The sequence below is a fragment of the Sminthopsis crassicaudata genome, chromosome 1 (genome assembly GCF_048593235.1).
Source record: "Sminthopsis crassicaudata isolate SCR6 chromosome 1, ASM4859323v1, whole genome shotgun sequence".
Taxonomy (NCBI): domain Eukaryota; kingdom Metazoa; phylum Chordata; class Mammalia; order Dasyuromorphia; family Dasyuridae; genus Sminthopsis; species Sminthopsis crassicaudata.
In genome coordinates, this window is record NC_133617.1 from 316,783,740 (window position 1) to 316,803,437 (window position 19,698).

Sequence of the window (19,698 nt, forward strand, 5' to 3'; positions counted from 1 at the left end):
AAATTGCATCAGTGGGAAAGCTGGAGTTGCTGCAAATTGCCAACTACCAGAAATCAAGAATAGATCCCAGAAGATGTAATTTGGACCCTGGTTAAAAATAATAATAAAATAATAAATAAAACCAAGAGTTGGTTTTATGAAAAAGCCAATAAAATAGATAAACCTTTGGTAAATTTGATCAAAAAAAAGAAAGACGAAAATCAAATTGATAGTCTTACAAATGAAAAGGGGGATCTTTCCACCAATGAAGAGGAAATTAGAGAAATAATAAGGAGTTACTTTGCCCAACTTTATGCCAATAAATTTGATAACTTAAGTGAAATGGATGACTTCCTCCAAAAATATAGGCTCCCTAGATTAACAGAGGAGGAGATAAATTGCTTAAATAGTCCCATTTCAGAAAAAGAAATAGAACAAGCTATTAATCAACTCCCCAGGAAAAAATCCCCAGGGCCAGATGGATTCACATGTGAATTCTACCAAACATTTAAAGAACAATTAGCCCCAATGTTATATAAATTATTTGAAAAAATAGGGGATGAAGGAGTCCTACCAAATTCCTTTTATGACACAGACATGGTACTGATACCTAAACCTGGTAGATCGAAAACTGAGAAAGAAAATTATAGACCAATCTCCTTAATGAATATTGATGCTAAAATCTTAAATAAGATATTAGCAAAAAGACTTCAGAAAATTATCTCCAAGATAATACACTATGATCAAGTAGGATTTATTCCAGGAATGCAGGGCTGGTTTAATATTAGGAAAACTATTAATATAATTGACCATATTAATAATCAAATTAATAAGAACCATATGATCATCTCAATAGATGCAGAAAAAGCATTTGACAAAATCCAACATCCATTCCTACTAAAAACTCTTGAGAGTATAGGAATAAATGGATTATTCCTTAGAATAATCAGGAGTATATATTTAAGACCGTCAGTAAGCATAATATGCAATAGAAATAAACTGCAACCTTTCCCAGTAAGATCAGGAGTGAAACAAGGTTGCCCACTATCACCATTACTATTCAATATAGTACTAGAAACGCTAGCCTCGGCAATAAGAGCCGAGAAAGAGATTCAAGGAATTAGAGTAGGAAATGAGGAAATTAAACTATCACTTTTTGCAGATGACATGATGGTATACTTAGAGAACCCCAAAGACTCTGCTAAAAAGCTACTAGAAATAATTCAAAATTTCAGCAAAGTGGCAGGATACAAAATAAATCCACATAAATCCTCGGCATTTTTATATATCACTAACAAAATGCAACAGCAAGAGATACAAAGAGAAATTCCATTCCAAACAAATGTTGAGAGTATAAAATATTTGGGAATCCATCTACCAAAGAAAAGTCAGGAATTATATGAGAAAAATTACAAAACACTTGCCACAAAAATAAAATCAGATTTAAATAATTGGAAAGACATTCAGTGCTCTTGGATAGGCCGAGCGAATATAATAAAGATGACAATACTCCCCAAACTAATCTATTTATTTAGTGCTATACCAATCAGACTCCCAAGAAACTATTTTAATGACCTAGAAAAAATAACAACAAAATTCATATGGAAGAATAAAAGGTCAAGAATTGCAAGGGAACTAATGAAAAAAAACTCAGAGGAAGGTGGTCTAAGTGTACCTGATCTAAAGCTATATTATATAGCAGCAGTCACCAAAACCATTTGGTATTGGCTAAGAAATAGACCGGTAGATCAGTGGAACAGATTAGATACAAAGGACAAAAAAGGGTACATCTATAGCAATCTAATCTTTGACAAACCCAAAGATTCCAACATTAGGGATAAAAATTCATTATTCGGAAAAAACTGTTGGGAAAACTGGAAATTAGTATGGCAGAAATTAGATATGGATCCACACTTAACACCATATACCAAGATAAGATCAAAATGGGTCCATGATTTAGGCATAAAGAGGGAGATAATAAATAGATTAGAGGAACAGAGGATAATCTACCTCTCAGACTTGTGGAGGAGGAAGGAATTTATGACCAGAGGAGAACTAGAGATCATTATTGATCACAAAATAGAAGATTTTGATTACATCAAACTAAAAAGTTTCTGTACAAATAATACTAATGCAAACAAGATTAGAAGGGAAGTAACAAATTGGGAAAATATTTTTAAAAACAAAGGTTCTGACAAAGGTCTCATTTCCAAAATATATAGAGAACTGACCATAATTTATAAGAAACCGAACCATTCTCCAATTGATAAATGGTCAAAGGATATGAACAGACAATTCTCAGAGGAAGAAATTGAAACTATATCCACTTCACATGAAAGAGTGTTCCAAATCACTACTGATCAGAGAAATGCAAATTAAGACCACTCTGAGATACCACTACACACCTGTCAGATTGGCTAAGATGACAGGAACAAATAATGACAAATGTTGGAGGGGATGTGGGGAAATTGGGACACTGATACATTGCTGGTGGAGTTGTGAAAGAATCCAGCCATTCTGGAGAGCAATCTGGAATTATGCCCAAAAAGTTATCAAACTGTGCATACCCTTTGACCCAACAGCGCTACTACTGGGATTATATCCCAAAGAAATACTAAAGAGCAGAAAGAGACATATATGTGCCAAAATGTTTGTGGCAGCTCTTTTTGTTGTAGCTAGAAACTGGAAGATGAATGGATGTCCATCAGTTGGAGAATGGTTGGGTAAATTGTGGTATATGAAGGTTATGGAATATTATTGCTCTGTAAGAAATGACCAGCAGGAGGAATACAGAGAGGCCTGGAGAGACTTAGGTCAACTGATGCTGAGTGAAAATGAGCAGAACCAGAAGATCACTGTATACTTCAACAACAATACTGTATGAGGATGTATTCTGATGGAAGTGGAAATCTTCAACATAAAGAAGATCCAACTCACTTCCAGTTGATCAATGATGGACAGAAATAACTATACCCAGAGAAGGAACACTGGGAAGCGAATGTAAATTGTTAGCACTAATATCTGTCTGCCCAGGTTGCATGTACCTTCGGATTCTAATGTTTATTGTGCAACAAGAAAATGATATTCACACACATGTATTGTACCTAGACTATATTGTAACACATGTAAAATGTATGGTATTGCCTGTCGTCGGGGGGAGGGAATAGAGGGAGGGGGGGCAATTTGGAAAAATGAATACAAGGGATAATATTATAAAATATATATATAATAATAATAAAAAAAAAAATAATAATAATAATAATAAGGGAATATCTTCCTAGACAGTCATAAACTGATTATTAAATCATTCCTGAAAGTAGTTTCTAAAAAAATCTTACATCTCTTTAAACATTTTTACCAGTCTATTGGTATCATAATTATTATTGTTATTATTATTATTATTATTATTATTATTATTAGATGTGTCATACTGATAATATATCTAAAATTCACAAATATTCAGAGACAGTCTGCTACTATTGCCATGCATCATCATTTCAATCTTCACTATGCTTCTACTTTTTCAAAGCAATATTTATTCTATATTAGACTAAAGAATAAATATCCCTGTGTCTGCAAGATAATCCCTGATTAAAATATAGGCTTCAAGTACATGCCTATAATTTCCAAAAAAGAGCAACAAACAGCTTCTCTGGGATGTTAGTACTTTCTTAAATATTAAACTGATGCTTTACTAGAATCTCAAAAGCTGAAGTAATTTGCACTAAATGATAAGCCAACTGAACAGTAATTAACCAACTACCAAAAATAACATGAACCAGTTATTTTTGGGAAAGCCTCCCATTTTTCTTTATGGATTTATGAAGTTTAAAAGTTTACATGACAATGCTAAAATATCCACTGTTTTATTCTCACTTTAATCAATACTGATAAATCTCAAGTTCTGACAAGCCAAGACACTTTTAGGGTATGAAAATAAAATATGTAAGGCTAGGTAAAGAAAGGGAGAATGGTTATTCTATGTGACTAACACTTAGCCAAGTATTAACACAAATGACAAATTATTTTGGCCATTCATTACCAACATCTAGGGTCTTATAATCTTTAACTAATTGTTTATATTTGTAACTAATTACTGATGGAGAGAAGAAAAAGAGAAGAGAGAAATGAAGGGAAAATAAATGAAGTAAGGATAAGGGAAATGGAGGAGAAAAAAAAGAGAAGCAGAGTAGATGATGATTATGATGATGCAGATGTAGTAGATACATTTATATTCATATATATATATATATATATATAATATACATATATAGATATACACATATACATCCATATGAACAAAGATTAGAAGTAAATATTTATGTAGATATACCAACAGTTCAAACTGGTACTGATAATCAATTAATATAATTTATGAGAAACTATCTTAGTAGCCATGTGAAGATCAAGAACAACATGGGAACTAATATGACAATTCTAGAGAATAATTGTATACATCAGCTAGTTTAAAAAATGTAGCAAGACTGGTTTGGAAACCAGCTTCAGAGACTCTAACTGTATGACACTTTGTATCTGTTTGACTCTGTTTTCTCATCTGTAAAATGAACTGGAGAAGGAAATGGCAAAATACACCAGTATCTTATAAGAAACCCCAAATACAGGGTCATGAAGAAAGACATGACTGAAATGAGTCAATGAAAAGAAGTAAAAGTCATATAAATTTGTTAATTCAAATGTATTTTTTTACTTAAATATGGTAAAATTTTAAAAATTAAAATGCATTTAGATTAATAAATGCTCAAAAATTCAAAACTAAAGAAAAGTTTAAATCATTTAAAATGTGTTATTACCTAAGTCTTTAATTCTTAAAGGATTTCTCACCTAAATGATTTGGATAAAGTCTATGAAGATTCATGCTACAAATTACATAATATCTAACTTGTGTAACTCTTATTCAAGGTCTCCTAGAAATTTTTTGGAGTATTCAACAATTGTCTTAGGGACTGGAATTGAGGCATCTATCTTCCTCATTTTCTCATGACATTGTGAGGATACTAATGAAACCCTTAATTTATCCATCTGTATTACCTCATTCTCTGATCAGCCATCTTTCTTTTTGATTATGCATTTCCCTGATAATATATTTTTAATTAAATTTATTTATTCTAATACACATTTCTTTATGAATCATTTTCATAATTTTTTCATAGAGCAAAGGGGGAAAACCATGAGAGAGGAAAAACAACAACAACAACAACAACAATAAAAACAAACAGAAAAATGAAGCAAACATAGCATTAACATTCAGTCTCCTTAGATCTTTCTTCTGGATGCAGATGGCATTTTCCATCCAAAGTCTACTAGGGCTATTTTGGATCACTAAATCACTGAGAAGAATCAACTCTTTCATTGTTGATCATAGCACATACTTGCTGTTATTAGATAAAAAGTGTTACTGGTTCTGTTTCTCTCACTCAGCATCAGTTTGTATAAATAATTCCAAGTCTTTCTAAAATCAACTTGTTCATCATTTTTATAGAATAAGTATATTCCATTATGTTCATATACCACAACTTGTTCAGCCATTTCCCAATTGATGGGCATCTCTACATTTTCCAATTCTTTGCTACCACCAAAAGAGTTGCTACAAACATTTTTGCACACGTGGGTCCTTTTCCATCCTTTATGATTTCCTTGGGAATCAGATTCAGTAATGGCACTATGGGGTCAAAGGGTATGCATGGTTTTATAGCCCTTTGGAGATAGTCCTGATAACATCTTACTCCTGTTGCATTTTAAAATCTCTTATATGCTCTGTGCTACAGTCTGCTCTTGCTTACCCTGCTCTTCTCGATTAAACTGTGCTAAAAATCATTTTTAATTCCTCAAAGACTATAGTCATAGACTACAATCATCCAAAAACTATTGTAGAATATATGTATTAAAAAGATTTGTCTTTGTTTTTAGCAAAAGCTTTGACAAAAGTTTTGTATTTTCTGAAAGCAATTCAAACATAACTTCTTATATAAAAATCAGACAAGGTTTTTGTTTTTTTATTTATTTTGAAAATGTAGCAGTCATCTAAAAGACATAATAGCATATGTTAGAAATTGATATTTTGGTATTTTCAGATAAAAATCAAAAGAATTTTGATAAATTCACATTTGAACAACAAGCATTATGAAGATTTACTATGTGTTACAGTATGTGGTATATGAGATATTCTAGAGGGACTACCATATTGTTATAAGAGCTTGCAGTACTCTTTTCAGAGGTGCTTAACCACTTTGGGTGTCCACCTTTGTGTCCACCTTTCAACAAACTCTCATTAATGACTCCAAGAAATTGTATCAAGCAAAGAAGCACTCCCAGTTAAACTTTTTGAGCAAATGGCCTAAATCAGATTAAAAGTAACTGACAGGCCTCAATTTCATTGATAAATTAAGAGAATATTCTCCAAGCCTGTGAAGATTTTCTCAGTGGAAAATTTGGATGAGAGCCATGTATTCCAATGGATCATGAAAGTAGGAGATAGAGAATTTAGAGCTTAGCCAAATGTCAAAGATGATAAGGTCATCCATGACATTCCAAGCTATAATCTGTCATCTTTATTTTTGTATTTTATGACTCTGGAAGAAATAGTAAGGCTGAACACTTTGTGCAACTCACCAGCATTTAAATCTTATTCATATACAAGACAAGATACAAGCCATCATTCACTATTTTCCTATTTGTTTCACTATATTTTTGTGTTAGTAATTTACATACCTTGGGATGTTGGAGTGATAGGCATTAACTCCAAGCTGCTTACCTCAGTGGGGGTCAACTGGTTTCTTACCTTCCCCAGGTCTTTGGACTACTTCGGCTTTGATTATCTCAATCAGAGAGCTACCTCTTTAGAGGTTCCCCCACAGAACACCCAAGGCACTCAAGTTTGCAGCAACAGGTCTTTATTCTACCTCTACATAGTGTTTCCTAATGTTCCCTCTAGCCTTCCCTCCATAGTTCTTCCTTCCCTTCTGGAGTTCCCCCGGAGTTCCCCCCTCCCACCTTTTGCAACCTCCTTTTTATAGTCCCCAGGTCACATGACCAAGAGTGCAAGAGTTTGAGCATGAGCAGCAAGAGTGAGGAGGCTTTTCCTCATTAATGAGGTTTACTCAATACCTGTAATGCTTTGTCATCAGGCTCAGGCAGAAAAAGCCTCTTATATTCTACCCTTGAAATCTGCCCCTGACTCTAATAACTCCCTTTTCTTGTTTAGTGGGGACCGCTTAGGGGAATCATAGTACTTTTCAAATGAGTTACCGTACCCTTTATGAGTTGTATTACAATTTTAAAGATACAAGGCAATAATAATATAAGTATTAGTAGGTATCAATAATGATCTTTAGTACAATTAAGACCATGTCCAAACATTGCTAGCCAGGTGATATATGGATAGTCATTACAAGTGTAGGACATCTGCAAGTTGTAATAGAGGCATTAGTACTCCCTAAAGCCATCCCTAATTTCCACAAATCATAATGAGGCACACCCCAAGGTTTTTGTCCAGTGGATGTGCCTGTACAATTCAACCTATATGGGATAGAGTATAATGATATATTAAGGCTCTTAGGATGTTCAAGATTATACACTATATACCTGAAGAAAAGTTTTGAGGTTAAAAAGTTATACAAAATTCATCCCCTTTCCCTATGGTTATACAAATCAAAGGAGTAGTTACAATAAAAGAATAATTAGATACAATAGTTTCTCGAATACTAGTGGCAGCTAACAGAGGACCTCCCAGGAGTTGAGATGCATGGTCCATCACCCCAAAATGTGGATGTAAAAGATGTAATACAGGATCATCAGCAACATCTTGAGCATTTGTTAGCATTGTCCAGTTCTGCATTGGAACCTCAACTGTTCCTGGAATCTTTGAACTCAGCTCAAGAAGTGTAAATGCAAATAGCAGTTGTGCCATCTTCCCATTATTCTTTCTTTTCAGTGCTCTATTTCTCTTTTCTCTGTGTCTCCTCCACCTTTTTCTCTTCCTTTTCTGCAATTCCTCCCACTGCCCTGATTCTCCTGGTTGGTACCCATTGTTCCTCTCCAGTACCATCTGCAATGACAAGAGCATACCCCGAACCCCAAATCCTAACTGTCCCCAGACCTGCCCATGTTCCATCTTCTCTCTTCCATAGAACTTTTTTACCCCCTTTATAGTGACCTTTCTCTTTATATTTATCTTTCTGTAAGTGTGTAGGCCGTTGTTTCTCATAAGTGTGCCAAAATCGAATTGCAGGGGGTTAAATCATCATCCACAAATTGCATATAATTATATGTGAACACTGCTTTATCCAATGCACTCTTAATAAGGCGCCCTTTTGACCTTCCCCACAACACTCCCTTTTCTTGTTTAACAAGGAGTGTTTTAAGGGACCTATTGACACGTTCAACAATGGCTTGACCATTAGAATTGTATTGAATACCTGTTACATTAGAAATGTTAAATTCAGAGCAGAAAAGACTGAAAACCTTTAGAAGTATAGGAAGGACCATTATCTGTTTTTTATTTGTTGGGGGACCCCAATTACTGCAAAACAGTGATACAAATTGCTAGAACATGTTTTAAGGCTTCTCCAGGTTGAAGAGTTGCTAATAATAATTTTGAATGAGTATTGATAGTTACATGGATGTACTGGGTTTTCCAATGTGTAACATCCATTTGCCAAATATCATTAGGTCAGTTACCTCTTGGATTGTGAGTTGGATCAGATTTATGTGGGGCAAAGGGAATGCACTTCAAACATCTTTTGATTATCTCTGCTGCCTCTTGGTTGGAGATACCATAGAGTCTCCTTAAAGATCTAAATGACAAATGAAGATTGTCATGTGCTATTTGAGTGGCCTCTACTTCACTGAGTATACTACAGTTGTACAGTGCAGCCTCAGCCATCCTGTTACTTTCAAATATTAGACCTTTACTATCTGTATGTGAACATACATGCATAATGTATATAGGTGATTTCAAAGCAAGTAATGTTTGTTACTTTTGGTAAAGTAATTGAGCAATAGTAGATTGGTGGAAATTAATGATTAAATTAGGCATTTTTTTATCATAAGGTATGCATGTTGACTGTTATTAAACTAAAAGTAGATATTACATGTTGCAAGACAAATAAAATGACATAAAGTTCATTATTTTGAGTGGAATCATATTGAGTAGATAATACCTTTAAAGTGTTGATAGAGGATATATAAAAGCTTGCTCGATGATCCTTAGTGGCATCAGTAAAAATATTTGGTACTTTAACAGGCATCTCACTAATCACAGAATGTTGAACATCTATAGAAAGTTGTTTATAAAATTTAGCCGCCTTAGGCAAATTAACATGTGTAAGAGAACAAAAAGGCAATAAAGATTCCCAAAAGCTATTTCTAACAGATGAGTGGGAGAAATTTGAGTGATCAAAACTGGCTGTAGAGCTCCCATAAGTTGAATAATGTTATTAATAGCTCTTAGGTCTGTCAACATTCTCCACGTACCATTTTTCTTTTTTATTACAAATATAGGAGAATTATAAAGGCAAATGGAAGATTCTATATGCCCTGTATCTAATTGTTCTTTGATTATTTCCTTTAATGCAGCTAGCTTTATTGAGGTCAGGAGCCATTGTTCCACCCAAATAGGTTTTGAGTCCAACAATGTTATTTTTGGTACCACTAGCTTAACAATGACCCCTAATAGTTTATTTGTAGGGTGATTCCCATTTCAAACATTATATCCCAGCTCTATAACGAAGCTGATAATCCTGAAATCACCAGGGGTTGGAACCTCCCTTGTTAATCATCTACTTCACACTTTTTTTTTTTTTTTGGCGGCATGTAAAATCTCCTCTGCTACTTTGCATTTCCTCCATTAGATGGAGCTGCAACATAGGCAGATACCTTCGGCTGATTTACTTTTGCTTTTCTTTTCTTTTTTTCTCTTTTTTAAATTTTATTTATTTTTTTTAATTCTGTAAGTGCTTGCATCCACCCCCCTGCAGCTGCCTGTGGCTGCCAAGCCCCTTCCCCTCAGGAGTTGTTTTTTCTTGTCTATTGTTTTTCATTTCTTCAATATAGCCACCTGGCCTTTGGTCTCTTCATTCACTTACCTAAATTAGAAACAAAATGTCACAAACACACTCTTCTCAGCAAGCACTGACATTTAATATAATATGTTATCATAAGGCAACAAGACAGAGAGGACATGAGAGTTACAAATATAATGTGAAGCACAGAGTGCTGGGCCAATCATAGACTATCCTCTTCAAGCTAAATAATCATATTTAAACAAAGCATCAGCCCCAAAGTAAGACAACTGTCAAGAGACTCAACATCAACAAATTATTGCTTCTTCATGCATGAACAACTTATTGCTGACTTGAAGGGAATGTTAAATCAACACATTATTAGCAACAGTGGAGTAAGAAAGGTATGGGAAGCTGTCAGAGATTTGGTGTGCAGAGACACATTTGCTTATCTGGACCAAAATACTTGCAAACATCAAAACTGGTTTGATGAAAATGATGGGTAAATTCAAAAGCTGTTTAACATAGCATGAGAACTCCATTGGATTTAACAGTAGTTTATCATTCTGTTTTTTACTCCATCAACAGTAAAATACATATGAATCTTAGAGAGATACAACCTAATACATCTTATCTACTCAGAGCTCATGGAGCCACAGTGATTGGTAATATGGACAAAATCCTGGAGAGATGGGCTATACATTTCCATTGTGTTTTCAATAAATTACCACCAAACAATGTTGAAGCCACTAACCATATTATAGCTTAGGTGAAATTCAGTCCTTCTGAACTTGACCTTACAATTTAAGAAGAGGTATTGGGATTATCTAGGTTGCTTTTGTGTGGCAAAGTTCCTGGTGCTGATTTTATTCTATCTGAGATTCCAATGGTAGGGGCTCCACTGTACATACAAAAAGTGAATGAAATTTTCCAGGTTAGATGACAAAAGAAGTTATCTTCCAGGTGATTAAGAATGCCTCTGTTGTCTATCTATATAAAGAAAAAGGAAACCAGCTATCATGTGACAATTCACATTGGGGAAGAATATCTCCTTCTTAACAATTGCTGGCAAAGTCATTGCTAGATTCCTACTTAATGAACCAATCCTTCACCTAGAAGATGGACATATACTCGAGAGCCATTATATCTTCGGAGAGGGCCAAAGAGTTGGTAACAGGTGTTGCCTGACCAATGCAGAAGAAATGCTTGGATTAGAAGAGAAGTCTAAATACCACATTAGTAAACCTCATAAAGACTTTTGATAATGCCAGTTATGAGGACATGTGAGAGATGCTAACAAAGTTTGGTTGCCCACAATCTCTCATGATTGTTTGACAGTTTCATGATAGCATGTTTGTAGATGCCTGGATAAAGAATGATGGTTTCACACTTTCCCAATCACCAGTGGAGTAAAGTAATGCTGTGCTTTTTAGCCTATTTTTCATTTTGTTGTCAAATGTCTGCAAGTAATTTTTTGAATTATTTATTTATTTATTTTTAAATTTTTTCCAAATATTCCCCTACCTCCCTCTACTCCATCCCTAGATGACAGGCAATCCCATACATTTTACATGTGTTACAGTATAACCTAGATACAATATATGTGTGTAAATACAATTTTCTTGTTGCACATTAAGTATTAGATTCCGAAGGTATAAGTAACCTGGGTAGATAGACGGTAGTGCTAACAATTTACATACACTTCACAGTGTTCCTTCTCTGAGTGTAGTTGTTTCTGTCCATCATTGATCAATTGGAAGTGAGTTGGATCTTCTTTATGTTGAAGATATCCACTTCCATCAGAATATATCTTCATACAGCATTGTTGTTGAAGTGTATAATGATCTCCTGGTTCTGCTCGTTTCACTCAGCATCAGTTGATGTAAGTCTCTCCAAGCCTCTCTGAATTCATCCTGCTGTTCATTTCGTACAGAGCAATAATATTCCATAACCTTCATATACCATAATTTACCCAACCATTCTCCAATTGATGGACATCCATTCATCTTCCAGTTTCTAGCCACTAAGAAAAGGACTTCCACATTTTAGCACATACAGGTCCCTTTCCCCTCTTTAGTATTTCTTTGGGATATAAGCCCAATAGCATCACTGCTGGATCAAAGGGTATGCACAGTTGGATAACTTTTTGGGCATAGTTCCAAATTGCTCTCCAGAATGGTAGGATTCTTTCACAGCTCCACCAACAAAGTATTAGTGTCCCAGTTTTCCCACATCCCCTCCAACATTCATCATTATTTGTTCCTATCATCTTAGCCAATCTGACAGGTTTGTAGTGATATCTCAGAGTTGTCTTAATTTGCATTTTCTCTGATCAGTAGTGATTTGGAAAACTTTCATATGAGTGGATGTAATTTCAACTAAATCATCTGAGAATTGTCTGTTCATATATCATTTGACCATTTATCACTTGGAGAATGGTTTGATTTCTTATAAATTAGAGTCAGTTTTCTATATATTTTGGAAATGAGACCTTTATCAGAACCTTTAACTGTAAAATATTTCCCAATTTGTTACTTCCCTTTTAATTTTGGTTGCATTAGTATTATTTGTACAGAAACTTTTTAGTTTGATGTAATAAAAATCTTCTATTTTGTGATCGATAATGATATCTAGTTCTCCTCTGGTCAAAAATTCCTTCCTCCTCCACAGGTCTGAGAGGTAGACCTCTGTTCCTCTAATCTATGTAATTCAATAGTTTTTTTTTTCCTTTCAATATTATTGATTTCTTGTTTTAATTTTAGTATTTCAAGTTTGATTTTTGGTTGGGGGTTTTTAATTTGGTCTTTTTCTAGCTTTTTAAGTTGCAGGCCTAATACATTAATCTTCTCTTTCTCTATTTTGTTCAAATAAGCCTCTAAAGATATAAAATTTCCCCTTATTACGGCTTTAGCTGCATTCCACAGATTTTGGTATGATGTCTCATCATTGTCATTATCTTGGGTGAAATTAGTAATTGTTTCTATAATTTGCTGTTTCACCCAGTCATTCTTTAAGATGAGATTATTCAGTTTCCAATTACTTTTTGGTCTATTTACACCTATCTTGTTATTGAATGTAGTTTTTATAGCATTGTGATCTGAGAAGAAGGCATTTATTATTTCTGCCTTCCTGCATTTAATTTTGAGATCTTTATGTTCTAATATATGGTCAATTTTTGTATAGGTTCCATGAACTTCCTTTATTCCTTTATATCACTATTCAGTTTTCTCCAAAGGTCTATCATACCTAGTTTTTCTAATGTTCTATTTATCTTTTTAATTTCCTTCTTATTTGTTTGTGGTTGTGGTTTGATTTGTCTAAATCTGAGAGTGCAAGGTTGAGATCTCCCACAATTATAGTTTTACTGTCTATTTCTTATTGCAACTCTCTTAACTTTTCCTTTAGAAAGTTAGATGCTATACCACTTGGTGCATATATGTTTAGTATTGATATGGCTTCATTGTTTATGCTACCTTTTAGCAGGATATAGTTTCCTTCCTTATCTCTTTTTAATTAGATCAACTTCTGCTTTTGCTTTATCTGAGATAAGGATGGCAACCCCTGCTTTTTGTGCTTTACCTGAAGCAGAGTATATTCTGCTCCAACCTTTTACCTTTACTCTGTATGTATCTCCCTGCTTTAAGTGTGTTTCCAGTAAACAACATATTGTAGGGTTCTGACTTTTGATCCAGTGTGCTATCCATCTCCACTTAATGGGAGAGTTCATCCCATTCACATTTACATTTAAAATTACTAATTCTGTATTTCCTGCCATCATATTATCCCCAGATTATGCTTTTTCCCTTGATCCCCCTGAACCCCTCCCCCAATATTTAATTTATAGACCTCACTTGTGACGTGCAGCTCTCCCTTTTTAGTATCCCTCCCCCTCCTTTAAAGTCCCTTCCCTTTTCTTGTACCCTTCCCTTACTCCCCTTGTATTTTGGAGTTCTGCTTATCCTTTGAACTCAATATAATATTGTAGGGGCCTATCCATATCTAATTTCAATTATTTCAAACTATAGATTATTTCTTTTTATCAAGTATTTCACTGTATTATATCTAATGCATGGATTGAGAAGTATGTTTTAGCTCTTAGGTCACATGCTTCCAGCTAAGCTAAATCTGTTTATGCATATACTGTTCAACACTGCACTTCCAGGTGGTCTTCCCAGGGAGTTCCAACAGAGCACATTTCTACTATGGAATATTCCATAACTGTAAATATTGTTCTACCTGCACAGAGAAAACACTAAGTTGTTGCATAATACCAAGCTGAGATAGAAACAGGAGTCCTTCCAGTTTCTCTTTCCAGAGTTTCTTTGATTTTTATCACCATCTCTATCCCTCCACCCTTCTTTTGTTTTCTTTATCTGAAAGAATAGCTATCTTCAATTATTGTTATTTTGTTTTGTTTTGAAGAGGAGAGGGGATGGGGAGGGAATCACCTTCATTTTCATATACTACTTACTGTTTTTTATTGCTTCCTTAGATGTGAGCAGCAATCCATGGAAAGAACTTGAATGAAGCATATAACTTCATTACTATTAATGGGCTTAGAAAGCAGAGGCCATGAAAATACCCTGGTTCCAAAGGAAGGGGGTAAAAAAGAGTAGAGCTTTTACCACATATCATTGAAATGATGAATGAACATACTGAGCTATTTCTACAAGATAGATGAACAGTCTGAAGTAAAGAAGGTTGTTCAGGCAGACTACATCAATGAAACCAATACTCAAGAAAGATGAATGCAGTACTGTCCTAGATCAGTATTAATGATGCTTAAAATGCATTATTGAATATACACATATGCTTATAGTTTCAGGAAAGATAGGAATGTTCTCCATCCTCCAAGATATTTTTTAAACTAATAAATTAGTGCAAATCACTCCTCCCATTTGGCTTCATAACTTTACTAATGCAATTTGAAAAAGTTTGGTTATGGTTTGAAAAACGATCCTATCTCAGCAAACTCTCTGAACCATAAGAAATTTTTATCTAGAGATATACTGAAATACCTGAGAACAATTTAGGCAGCTGACAGACTATTTCAATCTCATTCATAGACAGGACCTTTGGCCATTTGCCTTTCTTTTTTCCACTTGAATACATTCAGCTAGAAAACTGCTGTCTCCATTGATGTCAGCATCCCTTCTCAAAAGATGTTCAAATAGATAATTGCAACTGGATATTGTGCACAAAAGGTATTTTGTAACCCAAAGAGATGAATACTCTAAACTATAAAACATTCCATAAAGCAAGTACTTAAGCAACAGAATCTTGGACTTCTGCCATAATATAGATTTAATTTGAGGAAAGTGAGGTGAAGGAAATCACTAGGAGAAAAGTTTTTCATGCTATGATTTAAAGATGATCAAATCTCCTGATTTATGAGGATAAAAAAAATTAAAGCTTACACATCTAATGGAGTAGATGAGATTCAAAATTCTTTCCTACTATCTCCACCTCTGCCCTACTGGTCTTCTCAGTATTGTCCTAATGGGTTCACTGCTACACATCCATAACGATGCAAGGTTTATTTTAAAGTTATCCCTCCAATTTCTAGTATCAGCTCCTATTGCTTTTCTCCACTATGCAATTTGTGGGAAATCACTAAGTTTTAGTTAAATAGTTTCAAAAGTCAACAACATTGTACTCTATAAGGAATGTCAACTTATCAGAAATAGGATTTATAAGATAATTTGAAATATTAAAAGGAAATATCACACAGGTAAAGATTTTGGTTATGTAACTCAAAAAGCAGAAAAAACAAATAACATGGCTCACTATAATAAAAACAGTTCTCTAGTCTGAAAATGAGAATGAGAATTTCAGATGAAAATGTTCTCAAATATGTCATATAATGTGTCTATGGAAATTAAAATAGTCATAACAAAATCTCCTTAAAATTAAACATTAAGTTGAAAATATCCTTAATTAATATTATGTTTGGAAGTTATCCTTAAAAGACAATATTCTTTTATTTTTACAATAATTCTTCCTTTTTCAAAAATATATACTATGTACCAACTATTTTTTCTGAGAACTTTGAATGCAAATATGAATCATAGTTTTTGAATTAAATTTACCACACATTTATTAAACACCAATAGAGTATGAGGCTGTATTTTGGGTGCTAGGAATGCAAAAAAAAAGTGATGATGATCTCTGATCTCATTGAACTTACAATATAATAGAAATAATATAACAATTGCTATTCATTTAATCTTACCCTTGAGAGGCCAAGTACTACTCTACAATAGTAACAAAGAGAAAAATTAAAGCAAAGTATTACACAACATTTGGAGAGATAGAGAACTATTCTTTTATTGGGAGGGAGATGTCTGAAATCAAGAACAATTTTATTAAGATGACATCTGATTTTGGCCTTCAAAGAATGGATGATTTCAATAGGTAAAGATGCATTGTATTGAGTGACTGAATGGATGTGGGAAGAGAGTAAGTCAGTGAAGTGTATATAGACAATAGACAATAGCGAAGGCAGAGATATTGAAAAGAATATCCCTAAAAAAAAAAAAAAAAAAAAAAAAAAAAAAAGCTTTAAACTAGAAGGTTCAATATTTTTTCAATGGATATATCATATTGGTCCTCTCAAGACTATATTTTATAAAGCTCATATTCCTTTTGGGTAGAGGCCAGTTGGTTCAAGACTCATTTTAAGTCTAGCCTTAACAAATACTGATTGTGCAATCCTAGGATAATAACTTATGAATGTTCCAGACAAATAAGACTATCAATTGCAAAGTAGTTATTGTTCTCCATCAGTAGGGGGAGTAGTCCCTACCATAGTGAAAATTGAAGATCCATATGCTGAGTTTACAGATAATCGAGAAACTAAAAACATTTCACAAAAGAAAGTGAATCTGAACTGACTCTTGTAAAAAAAGGAATTAGATAATTAGCATTTAGGAGAGACTATATGTAATTTGAAAAAGGGTTAGAAGTAAAGTATTAAATTTGAAGAAATAGCAAATTGTTCATTGATATAGAACATAGACTTCAGAAAGGGAATCAAGTGAAATGAAGCTAGAAAGGTGTCTTAGAGAACTTAAATTTTAGACTGAGACACTTGTATTTTATCTTAAGAAGTGAATTATGGGATAGCAGAGAGGACACATGCTTCTTTCTGATCTCCTCCCATGACCCTCAGACTAATGAACAAATCCAGCCTTTGGATTACTTCTGGACTGGCAAAATCCACAAATATTGGGAGTGTAAAAAATTACCAGCAGAAGATTATTTCAAAATTGCCAGAAAAGGTAAGGTACAGAGGGAGGTACAGGCAGGTTGAGCACGGACTCCAGAGCATGCTGTACAGACCCTGAGAAGTGCATACTCCTGCTGGAGGGGTTGGACTCCATGAGTTGGAGAATCTACAACAGTGTTGCCCTGGTTTCAAGCCAATAGATCAGGAGAGAAGTTATAAAACATCCAACACAAACATAAAAGGTAAAGAGTAAACCCCATGAAATAACAAAATAACATAATTCATATGGAACAACAAAAGGTCGAGAATTTCAAGGGAAGTAATGAAAAAAAAAAAAAATGAAGGTGGTCTAGCTGTACCTGATCTAGAACTATATTATAAAACAACAGTCACCAAAACCATTTGGTATTGGCTAAGAAATAGACTAGTTGATCAGTGGCATAGGTTAGGTTCACAGGGCAAGATAGTAAATAAAAATAGCAATCTAGGGTTTGACAAACCCAAAGATCCTAACTTTTGGGATAAGAATTCATTATATATTTGACAAAAACTGCTGGGAAAACTGGAAATTAGTATGGCAGAAACTAGGCATGGACCCACATTTAACACCACATACTAAGACAAGGTCAAAATGGGTCCAAGATTTAGGCATAAAGAACGAAATCATAAATAAATTGGAGGAACATGGGATGGTTTACCTGTCAGACTTGTGGAGGAGGAAGGAGTTTGTGTCCAAGGGAGAACTAGAGACCATTATTGATCACAAAATAGAACATTTTGATTACACCAAATTAAAAAGTTTCTGCACAAACAAAACTAATGCAAACAAGATTAGAAGGGAAGTAACAAATTGGGAAAACATTTTTACAGTTAAAGGTTCTGATAAAGGCCTCATCTCCAAAATATACAGAGAATTGTCTTTAATTTATAAGAAATCAAGCCATTCTCCAATTGATAAATGGTCAAAGGATATGAACAGACAATTTTCAGATGATGAAATTAAAACTATTTCCGCTCATATGAAAGAGTGTTCCAAATCACTATTGATCAGAGAACTGCAAATTAAGACAATTCTGAGATATCATTACACACCTAGCAGATTGGCTAAGATGACAGGAACAAATAATGGTGAATGTTGGAGGGGCTGTGGGAAAACTGGGACACTGATGCATTGTTGGTGGAGTTGTGAAAGAATCCAACCATTCTGGAGAGCAATCTGGAATTATGCCCAAAAAGTTATCAAAATGTGCATACCCTTTGACCCAGCCATACTACTTATATACCAAGAAAATACTAAAGAAGAGAAAGGGACCTGTATGTGCCAAAATGTTTGTGGTAGCCCTTTTCATAGTGGCTAGAAGCTAGAAAATGAATGGATGTCCATCAATTGGAGAATGGTTGGGATATTGGAATGGGTTATGGAATATTATTGTTCTGTAAGAAATGAACACACAGGAGGAATACAGAGAGGCTTGGAGAGACTTACATCAACTGATGCTGAGTGAAATGAGCAGAACTAGGGGATCATTATACAATTCAACAATGATACTGTATGAGGATGTATTCTGATGGAAGTGGATATCTTCAACACAAAGAAGAGCTAATCCAATTCCAATTGATCATTGATGGACAGAATCAGCTACATCCAGAAAAGGAACACAGGGAAATGAGTGTAAATTGTTAGCATTGTTTTTGTTTTGTTTTGTTTTGTTTTGTTTTGTTTCTCTTCCCAGATTATTTTTACCTTGTGAATACACTCCTTCCTTTGCAACAACAACAACAAAATTTGGTTCTGCACATATATATTGTACCTAGGATATACTATAAGATATTTAATATGTATGGGAATGCCCGCCATCCAGGGGAGGGGGTGGAAGGAAGGAGGGGAAAAACTCGGAATAGAAGGGAGTACAAGGGATAATGTAGTAAAAAAAAAAATTATGTATGCATATGTACTGCCAAAGAAAATGTTATAATTATAAAAATTAATAATAAATAAATAAATATATATATATAATTAATTTTTAAAAAATTTGAACATTTAAAAATATTGAATTTCAAATTCTCTTTCAATTTTCATTCCTCTTTCATTCCCTAAGAAAGCTCATAAAATAAAATCAATTATATGAAGTTATGCAAAAATATTTTTATGTTTAACCATGTTGCAAAAAAAGAAGCAAGAATATAAAGAAAATAAAGTTTATGTTTCAATTAAAAAAAAAAAAAAAAACTCACAGAAGAGGCTATCCCGACCATCAGGCTATCCCGACCATCAGTTTCCCTTCTAGGTCATAGGGTGAAACTACTTATGACCCTCATGTGGCAGAAAAATGGTATATAAACAAGATGATAGGGGTCCCCTCTAGTTTTCCACTCCTGTGGCTACACATGAGACCAAGTCTGAGTAGTTACTATCAATCTTGGGTCTTTTTGAAGATAAAGCGCCAAAATATATTGTATATCTTCTTGTGT

The 19,698-nt window shown here is 34.0% G+C and overlaps 1 pseudogene; it reads right to left on the minus strand.

Moving 5' to 3' along the window:
- Positions 1 to 8,199: 8,199 nt before the first annotated feature.
- Positions 8,200 to 19,698, minus strand: part of LOC141549845 (transcription factor E2F6-like) — a 176,869-nt pseudogene continuing 165,370 nt past the window's right edge.